General features: G+C 43.9%; 1 long non-coding RNA gene across 1 annotated transcript; it reads left to right on the top strand.

Annotated features, from left to right (window-relative positions):
* Positions 1 to 523: 523 nt before the first annotated feature.
* Positions 524 to 13,320, top strand: LOC141276581 (uncharacterized). Its single transcript, XR_012326464.1, has 3 exons — positions 524 to 1,077; positions 2,375 to 2,424; positions 10,675 to 13,320. It is a non-coding gene; the product is annotated as an uncharacterized lncRNA (long non-coding RNA).
* The last annotated feature ends 7,072 nt before the right edge of the window (positions 13,321 to 20,392 follow it).

Here is a 20,392-nt window from a genome sequence, read left to right as displayed (position 1 = left end):
CACATGCTCCACTTGGATCAGGACTTCCCACAATCCTGGAAGGAAATATCATTGTCCACATTTTATTAAGGAGGAAATAAGGCCCCAAGGAGGGCCAGTCACTCAGCCACTAAGGGGCTCTGCTAGGTTGCAAACATAAGGTTGCCTCCTGCTCTCTCCATTCTCAGAGGCCGTGTCACCAAGGAATCCCCATTTACAGAATGCTTCGGGCCCGGGAGAGGAGGATTAGGTAGAAATAAATCAGGAGAGATTTCCTGAGAAAAGTCCATTTGAATCCATCAACTGCTGAATGGATAAATACAATGTGTTATAGCCACACAATGGAATATTATTCAGCCAGACAAGGAATAAAGCACTGACACAGCTACAACATGGATGAACCTTGAAAATACGATGTTTAGTGAAAGAAGACAGTCACTAAAGACCATATATTGTATGATTCCACTTATATGAAATGTCCAGAATAGGCAAATCCATGGAGACAGAAAGTAGATTAGTGGTTTCAGGGGGCTGGGGAGAGGGGGAGACAGTGGATGGTCGCCAAAGGTTATGAGGTTTCTGTTTGGGGAGATGAAAATGTTCCAAAATTAATGGTGATGAAGATTCACAACTCTGAGCTGAAAACCATTGAAATCTACACTTTGGGTGAATTGTATGGTACAGGAACTCTCTGTCAATCAAACTGGTTCTTAACATGTCGGTTTGGGAAGAAGTAAGAGAGACAAGGAAAGACAGAGGGAGGCTGGTGCTCCCAGCAGAAGGACACAAGTCAGGACCAGTTGGGAGAGCGAAAAAGGGATCTGCGTGGTGGCACCAAGTGAAAGCTTCTGGGGGGAGGGGCAGGGCGGGGTTGGATTTGATGTGATTGGGATTTCCCAGGTGGGGGCTGAGGGATGAACTCAGCAGAAAGAAAACAGAGACCCAGAGTCACAGACTGAACTGGAAAGAGAGGACGTTGATGGGGGAGAATTGAGGAATGTGCAGCTCAGGCTCCTGCCTCGGACCCCAGTGGACATTCATGCTCAGCGGGCCCCAAACAGAAGCCGCAACCTTGTCTCCACTCCAGCTCTGCCTCAGGTGCTCTGCTTCCTGGGAATGGCTCCCAACTCTCTTCTTGGGGACCTCAGGGTAACTTCCCACTGTCCCCTTTCCTGAACCTTTAATCTCCCCCCTACCCCCAAGGGCTTCTTTTTGTTTGTTTTGTTTTGTTTTTTAATTAATTAATTTATTTATTTATTTATTTTTGGCTGCGTTGGGTCTTTGTTGCTGCGCACATGCTTTCTCTAGTTGTGGCGAGCGGGGGCTACTCTTCCTTACTGTGCATGGGCTTCTCATTGCAGTGGCTTCTCTTGTTGCAGAGCACGGGCTCTAGGCACGTGGGCTTCAGTAGTTGTGGCAGTTGGGCTCAGTAGTTGTGGCACATGGGCTTAGTTGCACCGTGGCATGTGGGATCTTCCCCGGACCAGGGATCAAACCTGTGTCCCCTGCATTGTCAAGCAGATTTTTAACCACTGCGCCACCAGTGAAGTCCCCACCCCCACCCCGGGGCTGCTTCTCCTCAATAAACGGTCAACCCTGATCCTGCCCCGTCTCCTCCATTCCCAGTCAAGCTGCTTGACCCAGTTGTCTACACTGGCCCGACTCACTTCTCTTCTCCCAGGCACGATTTTTATTTTTATTCATGAAAAATTTCAAACCAGTTCCAGAAAGTAATGTAGAGACACTTGTGTCTATATTGTTAAGGTAGACAATGTTAACATTTTGCCATATCAGCTTCAGACCTTTATTTTACTTATTTATTTAAGGAATCACATGTCAGAGACAGAGCTAAAGCCCCCATTTCCTGCCCCTCTCCCCCAAAGTCACCACTTTCCTTGGTGTATATGGTTACCATGTAAGATGTTTATTTTTACTAAGTCAAACCAAGTGGAATTGCCAATACTTGACTGTTTTTGATCCCCACCCCCCAACAAATTAATATGGTTGACCTAAATATGACATGTGCATACAAGTTTTTCATCCTGCCAAATTGAAACTGTATTCATTAAACAATAACTCACTATTCCCTGCTCTTCCCAGCCCCTGGCAACCACTGTTCTACTCCAAGCTTCATCTGTGTTGTAGCGCATGTCAGAAATTCTTTCCTTTTTAAGGCTGAATAATAATCCATTGTATTTATATGCTGCAGTTTGTTTATCCCTTCATCCATTGATGGATGTCTAAGTTGCTTCCACCTTTTGGCTATTATGAATAATGTTGAGTGTACAAATGTCTCAAGACCCTGCTCTGTCTTACTCCTTACTCTGTTCAGGCTGCTAAAACAAAATACCATAGACTGGATGATTTATAAACAACAGAAATTTCTTTCTTACAGTTCTGCAGGCTGGAAGTCCAAGATCAAGGTGCCAGCAGATTTGGTGTCTGGTGAGTGCATGCTTCCTGATTCATAGACGGCTGTCTTCTCTCTGTGTCCACACATAGTGGAAGGGATGAGGGAGCTCTCTGAGGTCTCTTTTATAGGGGGCACCCCTAACCTCCTGAGCTTTTTAAGGGTCAACTGAAAGGTTCCCCCACCTCTATTACAGTGTTTCAAATTTAGAGATATCTAGTAAGGAGAGTTCCACCACCCCCTCTTCCTTTTCAAAGCTGTCTTGACTATGCTTAGCCCTTTACTCTTCTAGATGAATTTTAAGGTAAGTTTTTCCAGGACCATAAAAAAAATTGGATTTTTTATTGAAACTGCACTGAATGTGTGGATTAATTTGAGGAGAATTGCCATTTAAAATATAGTGAGTCTTCCAGAGGAACATGTCATTCCAACACTATGGGATGTAATCTGCAAAATCCAAACTCTGGGAAGCTCTGCAGGACACGCAACTTGGACTTCTTTAACAAATAAATTTCAAAGAAAAAAACATAAAGTAGATGAAGGGAGATCCTGAATATAAGGGTACTTAAGAAACATAACAACCCTGATTCCAACAAGTTAAAATAATGAAACAACTGGAAATTGAAACACTGACTGGCATGAAATGATATTAAGAAATTAATGTTACATTTTTGTGTGTGATAATGATACTGTGATTATATATTTTTAAATAGTCCTTATATTTTAGAGGGATAGGCTGAAATATTTGTAGGTAGAATAATAGGATGCCTGGGAGGAGTAGATGGGAAAAGAGATGAAACAAGATTGGCCAGGAATTGACAGTTATGAAGGTTGAGTGATGGGCACTTGAGAATTCATTATATGATTCTGTATACTTTTGTGTATTTTGAAATTTTCAGAATAAAAAGTTTCTCAAATATTGAAATATTGAGTCTTTCCATCCACAGACATGCTTCATTTATTTAAACTTTCTTCTGTCATTTTTTTTTTTTTTTGCGGTACGCGGGCCTCTCACTGTTGTGGCCTCTCCCGTTACGGAGCACAGGCTCTGGACGCGCAGGCTCAGCGGCCATGGTTCACGGGCCTAGCCGCTCTGCAGCATATGGGATCTTCCCGGACCAGGGCACGAACCCGCATGCCCTGCATTGGCAGGCAGACTCTCAACCACTGTGCCACCAGGGAAGCCCTCTTCTGTCATTAAAAAAATATATTTATTTATTTATTTTTGGCTGTGTCGGGTCTTAGTTGCAGCATGCAGGATCTTTTGTTGAAGAGCGCAGGCTCTTGTTGCAGCACACAGGCTGCTCTCTAGTTGTGGCACATGGGCTCCAGAGCATGCAGGGTCAGTAGTTGCCCTGCGCGGGCTCTCTAGTTGTGGCACGTGGGCTCAGTAGTTGCAGCGCATGGGCTTAGTTGCCCCACGGCATGTGGGATCTTAGTTCCCCGACCAGGGATCAAACCCATGTCCCCTGCATTGGAAGGCAGATTCTTAACCACTGGACCACCAGGAAAGTCCTTAAATTTTCTTCTGTCTTGCAAAGTTTTATAACTTTTTCCATAAAGTCCTGCATATCTTTGGCTGATTCAACAAATTTGCCAATTACTTATTTACTAGTTCTAATCACACTAATAATTTTTCTCTAGCGTCTTTTGGATTTTCTATTTAGGCCATCAGATCACATGAAATGAAAACAATGAAATTTTGTTTCTCCTGTCCAATACTTATAACTTCCATTTATTTATCTTGTTATACACTGCCAGTTAGGTCTTTCAGAATAATGTTGAATTTAAACAGTGATAGATGCATCTATGTCTTGTTACCAACCTGAGTAAAAATAATGTTCTTGGTAGGTTTATTCATTCATTCCATAAGTACTCATTGACCAATTATTATGTGCCAGGCACTGTAGTTGGAATACAACAGCAAACAAATCAAAGGTCCTTGCCCTCACAGACCTTACATTCTAGTAGGCAGAGAGAGAAGATGAATATAATTAATGATTAAATTCTACAGCATATGTTAGAAGGTGATAAACACTATGCAGAAAATTAATAAGATAGGTTAAGGATGATCCAGAGTGTCAATGTGGGACAGGTGCAATTTAAAATAAGGTGATGGGGCTTCCCTGGTGGCGCAGTGGTTGAGTCCGCCTGCCAGTGCAGGGGACACGGGTTCGTGCCCCTGGTCCGGGAAGATCCCACATGCCGCGGAGCGGCTGGGCCTGTGAGCCTGCATATCTGGAACCTGTGCTCTGCAACAGGAGAGTCCACAACAGTGAGAGGCCCACGTGCCGCAAAAAAAAAAAAAAAAAAGGAACTCATAAGCTGTGTAAAAAATGTTTATGGAAAAGAAAGGGAACCTAGTATCACCAAAATGTCATTCTGGCCACTGGGCATAGAAGGGATGGGAGGGACAAGAGAAGAAGGAAGGCCAATTAGGAGACAATTGTTAAAAACCCAGGCTAGAAACTATGGGAACAGTGGAAATGAAGATGGAGAAACATGGGCAGTTTTGAGAGAAGTTAAGGAGATAAATACCAAGAGATTTTGGAGATTAAGCATGGAAGTAGGGGGGATCAAGAATGGCTCCCAGATCTCTTATTTGGGAAAATGAGTGGATGGTGGAGATATTCATTATGATCAGGGACACAAGAAAACTAGTTTTTTTTTTTTTTTTTTTTTTTGCGGTACGCGGGCCTCTCACTGCTGTGGCTTCTCCCATTGCAGAGCACAGGCTCCGGACGCACAGGCTCAGCAAGCCGGCTCCGCGGCACGTGGGATCCTCCCGGGGCACGAACCCATGTCCCCTGCATTGGCAAGCGGACTCTCAACCACTGCGCCACCAGGGAAGCCCAGAAAACTAGTTTTGAGAAGGGAAATAATGATGTCAGTTTAGGGCATAATAAGTTAAAGGATCCTTTGACATCAATAAAAGGACACATCCAGCAGGAAGCTGCATACATAGGATATACTCTGGGCTGGATGTGCACATTCAGGAGTTATCAGCAAAGAGATGGCAACTGAATACAGAAGTGGATGAAATATCCCAGGAAGTGTGTAGAGCAGGAACAGGGGACCCAAGGTCAACGCATGGAAGTGTTCTAAGCATGTGGAGAATGAGCTTAATGGGGATAAAGTATTAGGAGAAACTAGTGTGGAAGTTACAGCTTTAGTCTTGGTGCTATGGTGGCTTAAGACTAAGGCAGAGAGAGTGAAGTAGAGACACTTGTATTGATTCCAGTGATACTTAGGGCTTCTATTCAGATATGCGCAAGGAGCTCCTATTGGATCAACCCTTCTGCAGATCACTACTGAAAATTCTGGACCAAACATTAAAAAAAGCACCTACTTAAAGGCCCTGGAAGGAAACCAAAAACAATACTGGAGGGGCATCAACCCTTGAAAGAATGGAACTGCATTAGATATTTCACATTTTTATGGTTTCTAGCCTGAGGGAAGGTTGCAGTAACCACCATTCCAGATGGTTAAAATTCCAATAGAAAACTCATAGCTCTATTGGTTTGAGGAACCAGGGGATGATTTGTGACAAGCACAGCTGCTGGAAAGGAGGGAGAGAAAACTTGGCAAGAACAGAAACAGAGATGAAGTGCTCCAAATTCTGTGTATAAACTGCCCAAATCTTTGGCTGACTCATAAATAATGCATGCATTGGCACCAAGCTAAGGCTAAAGGAACTGACCTGAGGTTTCAGCTGCTTCCCACTATGGGGAAGACAGAGTTTGCAAACAGGATCCAGCCAAGTTAAATGCTGGCTTAAAAAAAATCAACACTGTTCAGAGGAAGATAACAGGATTCAGAGTCTCTGTAATATATCATTCACAAACCAATCTTACTAGACATACAAAGACATAGGAAAATGTGGCCCACTCTCAAAAGAAAAGACAATCAATGGAGGCTGACCCCCAAATAAACAAGACATTAGAACTAGAAGACAAGGATGCCATAGCAATTATTATAACTTGTATTGGCCATATAGGGCTGCTGTAACAACATACCACAGACTGGATGGTTTTACTATTGAAATTTATTTTCTTACAATTCCAGAGGCTGGAAGTCCAAGATCAAGGTGCCAGTGGTGTTGGTTTCTCATGAAGCCTCTCTCTTTGGCTTGCAGATAGCCACTTTATCTTTGCTGTGTCCTCACAAGTCCTTTTCCCTGTTCATGCACATACCTGATGTCTCTTTCTTTTCTTGTAAGGACTCCAGTCCTATGGGATTAGGGCCTCATTTAACCTTAATTACCTCTTTAAAGGTCCTATCTCTAAACACAGTCAGAGTTGGGAGTTAGGGCTTTAACATATGAATTAGGGGGCAAAATTCAGTCCATAAAATAATTGTTCTCAAGGACAATATGTATATAAAGATATATAGATATAGATATAGATAGATACTTATAGTATATATAGATATATAAACACAGACATTTAGGATATAGGGTATCTCAGGACAGATGACAGGTACAGAAACGAATAAAAAGAACCAAATGGAAATTCTAAATATAATTTAATTAAAAATTCATTGGATACGCTTGAGAACAGATCAAACACTGTAGAAGAAAAGATCAGTAAACTAGAAGATGAGACAATAAAACTACCCAAACTGAAGCTTAGAGAGAGAGAAAAAAAAAGCATGAAAAATAGCCTCAATGACTTGTGGGACAAGATCAAATGGTCTAACATGAGCAATTGGAGTCCTAGAAGGAAAGGAAAGAGAGAATGGACAGATAAACATTTTTGAAGAAATGATGAATGGAACTTTCCCATATTTGGTGACATACTCATCGATTCAAGAAACTCGGAAAAACCCAAGCTGTATAAACACAAAGAAAACTACATCCAGGCATTTCAAACTGCTGAAAACCAAAGATAAAGAGACAGTCTTGAAAGTAGACAAAGAAAAGTGACACAATAGATACAGGGCAACAAGAATCTGGATGATACTGACTTCTCATCAGAAACAATGGAGGCCAGAGTGCAATGGAACAACACCTTTAAATTTTTAAGAGGAAAAAAAATATCAATCAACTCCAATTCTGTACCCAGTGAAAATCTCCTTCGACATTTAAGGTGAAATAAAGACACTTTCAGATAAAACTAAGAGAATCTATTGCCAGGAAAACTTTTCTATAGAAATGCTAAAGGACTATCTTCAGACTAAAGAGAAACTGTATCTCCTGGAAAATTGAATTTTCAGGAAGAAATGAATGACATTGAAAATGGTATATATGGGCAAATATAAAAGAATATTTTTCCTCTTAATTCCATTAGAATACATATAAATGTTTGAAGCAAAATTTATAGGGTTGGCTTGATTGTAAAGTTTACAATGGGTGAAGATATAGCATATACAAAAACTATAGCATAAAGGATGGGGGAAGGGAGTAAATGGACCTGTTTCTACATTTTGGGAGCAGTAGCATAAGACTAGCTTTAAATAGATTGGGAAAAATTAAGGATGCACATTGCAATCCCTAGAGCAATTACTAAAGTAATATGGCACACAGATATTGCTAAAAATATTCAATTAATACCAAAAAGGCAGGAAAGGAGAAACACTAGAACAAAAATAGAAAGGGCAAACATAAATCAAATGGTAAAATGATAAACCTAAATCCAACCATAGAAATAAGTACATTATATGTCAATGAACTGAACACTCCAATTAAAAGGCAAAAGTGGTCAGAGATTATCATACTAAGTGAAGTAAGTCAGACAGAGAAAGACAAATATCATATGATCTCACTCATATGTAGAATCTAAAAAATGATACAAATGAACTTATTTACAAAACAGAAACATACAGACGTAGAAAACAAACTTATGGTTATCAAATGGGAAAGGGGGGTGGGATAAATTAGGAGGTTGGGATTAACATATACACACCACTATATACAAAATAGATAATCAACAAGGACCTACTGTATAGCACAGGGAACTCTACTCAGTATTCTGTAATAACCTATATGAGACAAGAATCTGAAAAAGAATAGATATATGTATATGTATAACTAAATCACTTTGCTGCACATCTGAAACTAACACAACATTGTAAATCAAGTCTACTCCAATATAAAATAAAAATGAAAAAAAATTCTACAGCTTATAAATTTTAAAAAGAGGCAAAAGTGATCAGAATGGGTTTTTTAAAAAAGCAAAACCCAATTATATGCTGTCTGCAAAAGCTTGACTTTAAATAAAAAGACACAGGTTGAAATTAAGTGGATGGAAAAAGATATATCGTACAAGCAAAGGGACATAGGCTGCAGCAGTTACATTAATATCAGATAAAACTGACTTCAAGATACAAATATTACCAGAAAAAAAGAGGACACTTCATAATGATTAAAGGGTCAACTCATTGGGAAGGCATAAAAATCATAAATACGTGAACATCCACTTAAGACTTCCATTTGAAGATGGAAAACCAAACATATGCGTTTAGCTCCACTCCCTCAAACACCCTACTAAAATACTAAAATATATATTGCATTATTAAAGAAAGCCCCAGGGACTTCCCTGGTGGTCCAGTGGTGAAGAGTTCGCCTTATACTGCGGGGGATGGGGGTTCGATCCCTGGTCAGGGAACTAAGATTCCCACGTGCCGCGGGGCAGCTGAGCCCGCACGCCACAACTACAGAGACCACACGCCCTGAAGCCTGCTCTCACCACAACTAGAGAGAGAAAACCTGCACACCACAAGTAGAGAGATGCCCGTGCGCCACAACAGAAAAAGATCCCGCATGCCGCAACTAAGACAGGGTGCAGCCAAAAATAAATAAATAAATAAAAATAATAATAAAAAAGAAAACCCCATACCTACAAAAGGTATAATGATTTCCTACTCACCCATTACCTAGATTTAACATTTATTCACGTCATTCTATATTCGTTTCTCCCCCCACGACAAAGTATCTTAAAATAAATTTAGTTTTTTAAAATTTTAAGTGGTTGCATTTTACCCAGTAAAGGAATTTGTAAAAAATTAAAAATGTATAAAGTCAATAAAATTTTTAGAAGAAAAATAGGAGAAAATGTTTGTGATCTTGGGTTAGTCAAAGAGTTCTTATATATGACAACAAAAGCACAATACATAAAAGAAAAAAATGATCAATTGGACCTCATTAAAATGCAAATCTTTTGTTCTTCAAAAGACACCATAAAGAAGACAGACAGGCAGATAATACACTGGGAGAAAATATATCCAAAATACATTTATGTTAAAGAACTTATATTCAAATTTAAAAAAATTAAAAATAAAATAAGATAAAAACAAAAGAAAAAAGGAAAATAAAAAAGAACTTGTATCCAGAATATACAAAGAATTCTCACAACTAAATAAGAAGACAAACAGTACAATTAAAACTGGGAAAAAGATTTAATTAAATATTTTACCAAAGAAAATATACAAATAACAAGTGAGTATATGAAAAAATGCTCAAAACCATTAATCATTAGGGAAATGCAAATTAAAGCCACAATGAGATAAAACTTCATACCCACTACTGATGTCTATAGTAGAAAACAAACAAAAAACCCAAACAATAACAAATGTTGGCAAGGATGTAGAGAAATAAGACTCATGCATTGCTGGTGTGAATATAAAGTGGTGCAGCCACCTTGGAAAAACAGTTTGGCAATTTCATATAGAATTAAACATATTCTTAGATGTGACACCAGAAGCACAAGCAACAAAAGAAAAAAAAAAACAGGTAAATTGGACTTCATCAAAATGCAAAACTTTTATGTATAAATAACACTATCAACAGAGGAAAGGCAACCCGCAGATTAGGAGAAAATACGTGCAAATCATTTATCTGATAAGTGATTAATATCCAGAATATATAAAGAAATCCTGAAACTCAACAGCAACAAAACAGACAACCCAATTAAGAAATAGGCAAAGGATTGGAAAAGACGTTTCTCCAAAGAAAATATACAAATAGCCAATAAACACATGAAAAGATGCTCACTAGCATTAGAAATTAGGGAAATGCAAATCAAAACCACAATAAGATACCACGTCACAACCCTTACGATGAAATATATATATATTTCACACAACAGTGTATATACACAGTCAAATAAACTAAAAAGTAAAATATGTTCTATCCTCCTACCTTAACAAGCATACCTTCAGAACTACCTGGAAGGCCAGGTTCTGATATAAAATACTCAGGCTCTCTGGAGTTCTGCTCCAGAACGTGGAGGTGTGGGGATTTCTGGCCCCTGCTGACATCCCCTCACCCACTCTCTTTTTTCTTCCAGCTCCTGATTCATCCCACACCACGAGGGGCCTCATGTGCATGCACGTGGGCACTCCAAGCTCCAACCCTGTCTCCCACAAAAGGGTGTTTTTCTGGGCTACTCCATAGGCATAAAGTTGTGAACAATTTGTAGTGTGCTCTGTCCTCAGGACAGATCTAGAGAAGATGCCTGCATGGGTCCTGGAAATGGACTTTGAGCTATTTGGGCAAGGAATTCCAGGTTTACAGGTATGTACCTAGGTTACTATCAGGGCATGGGCTCTGAGTTGCCCAGTGTGACTTCAGAGTGCAAGGTGAAAGCCAATCAGAGTAAGAGTGGATACTGATGGGATCACAGCATCCCTTGATGGAGAGCAGGCCAGCCCCATAAAGACATTCCCATGACCAGCACCGTGTTGCCCATGTACAAAGTGGCGCCACCGCTCTGAATGGTGACGATGAATTCAGACAGCTGATGCCCACTGAGCGCTTACTACGTGCCAAGACAGAGCCTAGTGCTTTCCACACCTTATCTGGTTTAATCCTCTCAACAGCCCTGAGAAGTAGATGCTATTCCCATTGTTCCCATTTTACAAACAGAGCACCCAAAGCTTGGAAACTTATTCAAGGGCAGACCCAGCTGACCCGAAGTCAGAGCATCTGGTCCCATTACTGCAGAGAGGCAGCTCCTCAGGGGTGTGAATCTGATCTTAATTGCAGAGCTGGGAGTGACCAAACAAGTTCTATCACATACCATCCCCCACCCCCCCACCCCGCAATGCCCTCTGGCTCTTGTAAGACTCCACAAGCACCTCCTACTGCTGGACGGAGGGAAGGAAGAGGAAGAGCCCAGCCCCACTCTGCTGAGCACCTGAGGTCCACTGGGTGGGTTGGCCTCTCCGGCCTTGAGCCAGTCCTGATCCAGACCACGCTGCTGGGCAGCATCTGGACTCGTGCTTGTGTTTGAAGCTGGGTGTTTCCCTGCCCCAGTAGGGAAATCTTAGCTTGGGGCCTAGGCTGGGCCCATGGCTGGACTGAGACATTTTTGGAAACATAAGTTCGAGCTAATGGGTCTGGCCCCACCAGAAGCTAGTTGCAGAGTCCAAGAAACTTCTGGAAAAGTCCCCCTCGGCAGCATGGCACCAGAGGAAGAGCTCAGGCTCTGGAAAACTAGGTTCTAATCCCACGCCTGCCACTTCCTGTAGTGTGACACAGGGAAAGTTCATTAAAGATTCCCAATCTGGGAATGTAAGTTGGTACAGCCACTATAGAAAACAGTATGGAGGTTCCTCAGAAAACTAAAAATAGAATTACCATATGATCCAGCAATCCCTTCCTGAGCATATACCGGACAAAACAATAATTCAAAAAGATACATGCACCCCTATATTCGGAGCAGCTCTATTCACAATAGCCAAGACATGGAAACAACCTTAATGTCCATTGACAGATAAATGGATAAAGAAGATGTCGTACATATATACAATGGAATATTACTCAGCCATAAAACAGAACAAAATAATGCCAATTGCAGCAACATGGATACAACCAGAGATTATCATACTAAATGAAGTTAAGTCAGAAGAGAAAGACAAATACCATATGATATCACTTATATGTGGAATCTAAAATATGGCACAAATGAACCTATCTACAAAACAGAAACAGACTCACAGACACAGAGAACAGACTTGTGGTTGCCAAGGAGGAGGGGGTTGGGGAGAGGGAAGGATTGGGAGTTTGGGATTAGCAGATGTAAACTATTATATATAGGATGGATAAACAACAAGGTTCTACTATATAGCATAGGGAACTATATTCAAAATCCTGTGATTAAACCATAATGGAAAAGAATATTTTTAAAAAAAGAATGTCTCTATGTATATAACTGATTCACTTTGCTGTACAGCAGAGATTGGCACAACACTGTAAATCAACTATACTTCAATGTTTAAAAATTAAAAGAGAAAAAAAAGATTCCCAACCTGGGACGGGAGTGAACATGTCTACTATGGTGGTTTTAAAATACGTCTGCAGGGCTTCCCTGGTGCTGCAGTGGTCAAGAATTTGCCTGCCAATGCAGGGGACACAGGTTCAATGCCTGGTCTGGGAAGATCCCACATGCCGCGGAGCAACTAAGCCCGTGCGCCACAACTACTGAGCCTGCGCTCTTAGAGCCCATGCACCACAACTACTGAGCCTGCACTCTAGAGCCCGCAAGCCACAACTACTGAGCCCATGTGCCGCAACTACTGAGCCCATGTACTGAAGCCCATGTGCCTAGAGCCCATGCTCCATAACAAGAGAAGCCACTGCAATGAGAAGCCTGTGCACCACAACGAAGAGTAGCCTCCACTCTCTGCAACTAGAGAAAGCCTGCACACAGCAATGAAGACCGATGCAGCCAAAAATAAATAAATAAATTTAAAAATAATAATAAAATAAAATATGTCTGCAAATCCCTTGATATTCTTCCCTTCAAGAGGTGGACCCTAGTTCCCCTCCCCTTGAGTGTGGGCTGGACTTAGTGACTGGCTTCCAACTGATAAAATGAAGCAGAAGTACCGGTGCATGACCTTGGAGACCTGGTCTTAAAAGGCACCATGGCTTCCTGCCTGCTCCCTCTCTTGCCCTTGCATCTCTCCCTCTAGTGGAAGCCAGCTGCCATGTCAGGAAGAGAGGCACACTGGTGAAGGACTGAGGTCTCCAGCCAACAGCCATATGAGGGCACCATCATGGAAAAGGACCCTCCTGCCCCAGTCCAGCCTTCAGATGGCAGCAGCCCCGGACAACATCTTGACCACAACCTCATGAAAGACCCTGAGCCAGAACCAGCTAGTGAAGCTGCTCCTGAATTTCTGACCCGTGGAAATGGTGACATAATCAATGTTTGGTGCTTTTAGCCAGTACATTGAGGGTATTTTGTTACACAGCAGGAGATTACAGATATATACACTCATCTCAAGTATTTGTCAGGATTCACTGGGATAACAGACACGAAATGCCAGATACCTGATGGATGCTGAGTCTGATTAGCTCCTTTCCACTCTGCGGTCTTGGCAGTCCCTTCCCCGTGGGGCTAAAGTTTGGACTGTGGGTTATGCCCACTCAGGGGCCAGCCCTCAAGCAGGTCCCTGGCTTCTTTCCCTCCCCCCCACCCAGCAGACCTCCTGGCCATGCCCACCAGAGACACTGTCACCCTGGGGGAGGACTGCTCTCTCTTTTATACAGAGGATCAAACAAATTGGTTGGCATCCAGTTCAATCCAAATCCTGCATCAATACTACCAGCCTCGCCCGCCAGGTTCACCTTCCGCACAATAGCACAGTGGGATGCCCAAACTATAAATCAGTTCACACCACTTTTTGCTTTAAACCCTCCAGCAGCTTCCCTTTACCCTTAGTGTAAAAATCCCAACTTGTTACTATAGCTACAAGACTCCTGTGATAGGCCCCACCCCCACTGTACAATTGATTATTATGCTTCAGTTTCTCATATTCCAAATGCCATCCAAACGTGCCAAACCTCTGCACGTGGAACATTCTTCCGCCAAACCTTCACAAGGCTGCCCCCTCCCCATTAATTTGAGCTCCACTCAGTGTCACCTCCTTAGAGCCCCACCCCAGGCCATGTCCACCACATTATCTTATTTCATCCTTTTTATCACCAGCTATAATGACCAGTTGCCTTGTTTATTGCCTGAAGCCCACCTACTGCTGGAGAGCAGAACTTTGCTTTGATTATTCTAGGGCCTGGAATGGTGCCCAGAACCCAAGAGACACTGGATGAAGGCTTGTGGGCCAAATGGCTTCTTGAACATCAATCAAATTCCCTTTTGAAAGCTTTGGAGGCATCTTTCTTCATGAGGAACCCTCTGGAAAATCCTTCCATAAAGGGAATGAGTCACCTCCAGACTTTCGAACAGCGGGTCATACCTGCATCATAATCATCTTAATCCAGGAAGGCCTTTGTTAGGGATTTTGAAATGCCAGTGTTCTGAGAGGCAGTAAGTCTTTTTCTGATTTGGTTCCAGGTAACGTACAGGGACTGGAACACCCTGATTTTTACCCCTTGGCTGGATTTTCATGTGGATCTGCCTGGCCAGCCGTCCTTTGCAAGGAGCAGAGGTCCAAAGACCATGTGGCTCTGTGATGCAAACCTTTTCTCCACCCCCCAGGAGGGCAGGGACCGAGTAAGGGGCCACCTGAAGAAGCCAGAATGTTCTGAGGTCCTGGAGGTTGGAAGAAGGGAGGGCACCCAGCATGGGGCTGAGAGGGGCATGGCTCAGGGATAAGGACGGACTACAGGGCCACCCTCCAGCAGGTGAGATGGCCATGGCCTCCAGGGCCAACCAGCAGAGGACTCTGCTTGTTCCCGCTTCCTTCCAGGACCTAGGGGAGCTGAGGGGCTCATGGAGGACCCTGATGCTAACTGGTCTCCTTGCTTCTCTTGGTGCCAACAGTCGTCTTCTACAGATAAGATCGCATCATTCCTCTGCTTGAAGGAATCACTCCCCTTATTCTCAAGATGCAGACCCATCTATATGTTGAATCTCCACCTCCAGCCCCAGCCCCTGCTGCTGGCCGCAGTCACACTATTCCCTACCCTGGCCATCTCTGTTCGCTGAGCCACAAGGCTGTTCCTGCCACGTCATCTCCTGAAAGAGACCATGCAGCCCTCCTGCCCAGTCCAATCCCTACTCACTTCACCGTCTCCCACTCCTGTCCTGTGGGGGGGCACAGCACTGCCACGGCCTCAGCTCTTATGTGTGGGTTTGATTACTGCAGTCCCAGGGGGACGGGGATGCTGCCTGTCCTCCTCACCCCTGCCCCTGGAGGGGAGTGGCCCTGGCACTCAGCAGACACTCAGACCACACTGAGTGAAAGAAAGAATAGGAAGCTCTAAGGGCCAGGCCAGCATTGTTGGAAATGCAGTGAAAATGACGGACGGGGCTGGAGAGCTGGGTGAAGAGCATTCAGGCGAGTCTCGGGCTCTGTCTCCAGGGGGTGGATGTGTGTGGATGGAGCAGGGTGTGTCCAGGTGTGTTCCCCTGGCCTGCATCTGGGGAAGCCACATCCCCAGTCTCCCTTCACCCAGACAGCGTGTGGGGTGGGCGTGGTGGGTGGGGAAGGACCCACTGGATCTGGAAGGAGAGAAGGGGCCCAGCGTGGTCTGGGGATCATGGCACTCTGATGTCCCCGGCTTTGCCCAGGGGAGGGGAAGAGCTGGGGAGAATGGAGAGGATGAAGGGCTCAGGAGGAAATGGTGTGACCCGACAGGTGCCCTGGGAAAGCGGCCGAATGCAGCTGCTTGGACTTGAGGTTTTCTGCCACTTTGTGTGGCTGAGCATGGGGCACCCTGTGTGTCCCCACTTCTGGGTATAGACCCAGGGCGGGAGCAGCATCTTCAGCTAAGAGGCATGAGGTCACCGCTGCTGCAGGGGGAGGGCAGGACACTCGGGGTCAACCACACCGGTACCCAAGGGGGCAGGTGGGACCTGGGTAGGTAAGGCGTGGGCAGGACCCACCAGAAGGGGCCCAGCCATGGCAGGGGAACAGGGTTCTGGAGACTCCCTCTGGACCAGGCATGCCCTTTATTGCCTGGATTTAGGGAAGGCCAGCGAGTGCCTGGGGAGGGGGTGGGGTGTCTGCGAGGCCATGGGAGCATTCAGATGTTAATGCCTGGTCCACCCCTGCCAGTTGGAGCCAGCTGAAGTCAGACCCCACCTCAGCAGGTCAGGCCCAGCCCTAAGTGGCCTCAGGTCTTCTCTGTGTCCAGCCACCCCAGCCTTCCATCAGTCCCTGGAAGACACTGTGCTCCCTGGGGCTTTGGTCCCCAGTCTCTGCTCTCTCTAGAACCTCCATGACTCCCAAAACTCCTCCTTATCCTTCTAAGATCAGCTCAGCCATCTCATCCTCAGGGGCCTTCCCTGGCCCTGAGGCCAGTCCAGGTCCCTTGGTCCCCACCAAACACTCATCCTTCCCAGGGCCTGACTTTGCTGACATGCATCTCTGTTCCTAATTCCACAGGGATGAGAGTTTCCCACGGACTCAGTCCAGAGGCTCGGGATCAGAACTACTATTGCTCACTTCTCTATCATCGCCATCTCATGAAACATCCACTGAATAGATGAGCAAAGGAATGAGTGGGCCCAAGACGCCCACCCTCATGTGGATCTTATCACTCCCTTCTTGGCTATGAATTCAGGTTGTGGGTACCACTCGTGTGGTCAGGAAAACATGGCTTCTCTGAGGAGGTTGGGATCTTAGGGGTGCCCTCCCACTGTAGCAAAGAGAACCCACATGGTCTGGCTGCGAGGGACACAAGATCCTGCCTGAAAATACAAGAGGCAGAGTTGCGCCCCCCGGGGCCAGACCTTTGAAGTGGAGACTGAGCGCAGTGGAAGGTTGCCCAGGCTGTGCACTGCTGCGCTGATGGGACCTTTTCAGCACAGACATCTCCTCCTGTGGCTCACCTTTGAGCTCCTGTCTCGCAGCACATGGGAGAAATACACGTCTTTGTAACACAGTTGGCATTGCCACGGACCAAACAACTAGCTATTTGATTTTTCTCTCTATTCTGTTTGACTATTTTACCAGGATTTTCCCCCCTCTAGAAATACTTAATCTTTCCCAACTGGCTGGAAAGGTGGTCAAACAAACAAAAAGATTGATAAACAGGGATTTAATTAAAGGCATGGGCTACATTAAAAAGCAGTGACATTTCATCCTTTCCTTAGCGCCGTAGTAAGACTAGAGAGCTTCTCTTATTCAGCTCTTCAGTTGCCTAAACTGGGAAGGCTTGAGCTAGGTATTTCCCAGGATGTACCCCCATCCCCCACCCCCGGGAGCTGAACGCAAGTCTGGAGGGGGTGGAAGCACAGAGACTAGCATTCCCCCCCTGAATTGTCGCAAAGGGCGATCCTCACCTGCCACGAACAGCCTTGGGCAGAGCCAGCGGGTCCACGCGCTGCCAATCATCACACAGGAAATAAGCTTGCTGGCCGACCCCTGTGCACATGCCCGGGAGCAGCGCCAGAGCCCACAGAGCGGAGAGGGCTGGGAGGAAGCGGGCTCGCAGAACTAGGAAAACCTGTTCTGTGTGGGAGAGGCTGTGTAGCAGGGAACCCTGCGCAGAGGAGGAGGGGACTCCAGTGGAGGATTAAGGTGGTCTTTGCTCACCTGATCCCATAACTATAGCAGGGAGATGGGTAAAAGCACATGTAAATTGGGTGAGATGCACGCGTTTCACGGGGAAAGGCAGGGAGAGACTCTTAAGTGTTAAAGCACCACCTGTGAAAACTGCCCCTTAATGGGAAAGCTGAAAGGGAGAGCAAATTCTAACAAGGATGGAATTGAGCGTTTGCCAGTCTTGCCGACAACGATTCGGAAACGTCTTTATTTCTTTAGAACGAGCTCAGTGGGTTCCCCTCCGTCTGGGTGGATGAGGGTGATGCAGGGAAACCGAAAGTAGAACCAGAAGGAGAAACAAAAGGCAGCATTGTTCTTGCAGTAGGTCACTTGTCATCAGGAAACACAAATCGGAGCCACAGTGAGACACACTTCACACCCGCTAGGGTGACCGTAATGAAAAACACAGGTAATAACAAATGCTGGTGTGGGTGTGGAGATATTGGAACCATCACACACTCCTGGTGGAATGTAAAATGCTGCAGCTGTCTTGGGAAACAGGTCATTCCTCAAAAGGTTAAACATAGAGTCACCATATGACCCAGCAATTCCACTCGTAGGTATAGTCCCAAGAAAATAAAAAACATTTGTCCACACGACAACGTGCAAGTAACTTTTCAAATACAAAATCTAGGGACTTCCCTGGTGGTCCAGTGGGTAAGACCCGCACTCCCGATGCAGGGGACCTGGGTTTGATCCCGCATATATGCTGCAACTAAGAAGTCTGCATGCCACAGCTAAGAAATCCGCATGCCGCAACAAAGATCCCACAAGCCTCAGCTAAGACCTGGCGCAGCCAAAAAAAAAAAGTCATAAATGTGTTTATGTGAAACTTGTTTTTGAACATGATGCTCTTGAGAAAACTTTTTAAGAGAGGAAAATATGTTTACATGAAGAGAAAATGGTTTGCGTTGACAAAAGCCTAAGGAGGAAAAAAAAGTCTATGCTAAAGTCCTGGTTAATATAACCTCTAACCTCCCAGTAGAAATTTTAGCATAAAACCTAGGTTCAGTCTAATGCCACTGGGCACTGAACAATGGATTTCCTTGCATCTCTCTGGAGAGCACTAACTGGGTGTTTTGTAGGTCACAACATACAAACCAGGAGGAGACTCACACTCATAGCTGGAGGAAGGAAGTATTGCTAGCAGAAGTCATTGATGAATCAGCTGAGAGTCAGCATTGGCTGAAAGAGAAAACTGAGGGATTTGGATAAGGTCATGTGTGCCTGCCTGATACCCCAACTTACTCTCCACTGACTTGCTCCCTGCTTAGGTGAAGGGGTGTGTGTGTGTGTGTGTGTGTGTGTGTGTGTGTGCACGCATGTGTGATCGGTAACTTCTCTAATATGAGTTTGAGTTCCTATGATCAACCTTGAGTTAATACTCAGATAAAACAATCTAGAGTGAAGTATGAAGAGAAAAAAGAAAAGAGAATATAGTGGAAGAGCAAAGACGTCCCTTATATGGAAAGAATATCTAACATAAGTTTTATTGGGGTTTTAGGAAGAGAGGAGGAAGAATGAAGCAATATCTGGATAAAATAAGCTGATTATTTTCCAAAATTGATGGAACACATCAATCCGTAAATTCAAGGAGCCAAATAAATCTCAAGTAGGATAATTAAAAAGAAATCCATACCTAGTACAGAAACCCCCAAATGAAGACTTTTAAAAGTAGCCCAAGAAAAACAAAAGATGACTTTCAAAAGTGCAAGTTTTGCTGAGTTTTTAGCAGCAACAGGAGAAGCAGAAGTAGTAGAATTACATTGTCAGTGTGTTGGAAGTAAAAGTAACAACACAATAACAGCAACCTGGGCAACACAGCTTCCTACCTGGTGAAAAAATATTTCAGTAAAGGGAATTCTAGGGTGTTTTTCAGGCAGAAGAAAAATTTGTCCTAGAGGGGAGGTTGGGGATAGAAGAAGGAATAAAATGTCAAATGTGAGATTAAGTCCAAATGAACATTAACTTTATAAGACAATGTCTTTTTTGGCTTATGACACAGAGAGAATGAAAATTCAAAACAATAAAATCATCTTGCTCAATAGAAAACAAACAACCCAATCAAAAAATGGGCAGAAGACCTAAATAGACATTTCTCTAAAGAAGACATACAGATTGCCAAGAGGCACATGAAAAGCTGCTCAGCATCACTAATTATTAGAGAAATGCAAATCAAAACTACAATGAGGTATCACCTCACACCAGTCAGAATGGCCATCATCAAAAAGTCTACAAATAATAAATGCTGGAGAAGATGTGGAGAAAAGGGCACCCTCCTGCACTGTTGGTGGGAATATAAATTGGTGCAGCCACTATGGAGAACAGTATGGAGGTTCCTTAAAAAACTAAAACTAGAGTTACCATATGACCCAGCAATCCCTCTCCTTGGCATATATCTGGAAAAAATGAAAACCCTAATTCAAAAAAGATACACGCACCCCAGTGTATCATAGCATAATGTCATTTGCAGCAACATAGATGGACCTGAAGATTATCATACTAAGTAAAGTAAGTCAGAGAAATACAAATATCGTACGATATCACTTA

The sequence above is a fragment of the Tursiops truncatus genome, chromosome 15, assembly GCF_011762595.2.
Source record: "Tursiops truncatus isolate mTurTru1 chromosome 15, mTurTru1.mat.Y, whole genome shotgun sequence".
NCBI lineage: Eukaryota > Metazoa > Chordata > Mammalia > Artiodactyla > Delphinidae > Tursiops > Tursiops truncatus.
This window is presented reverse-complemented; position numbering and strand designations above follow the sequence as displayed.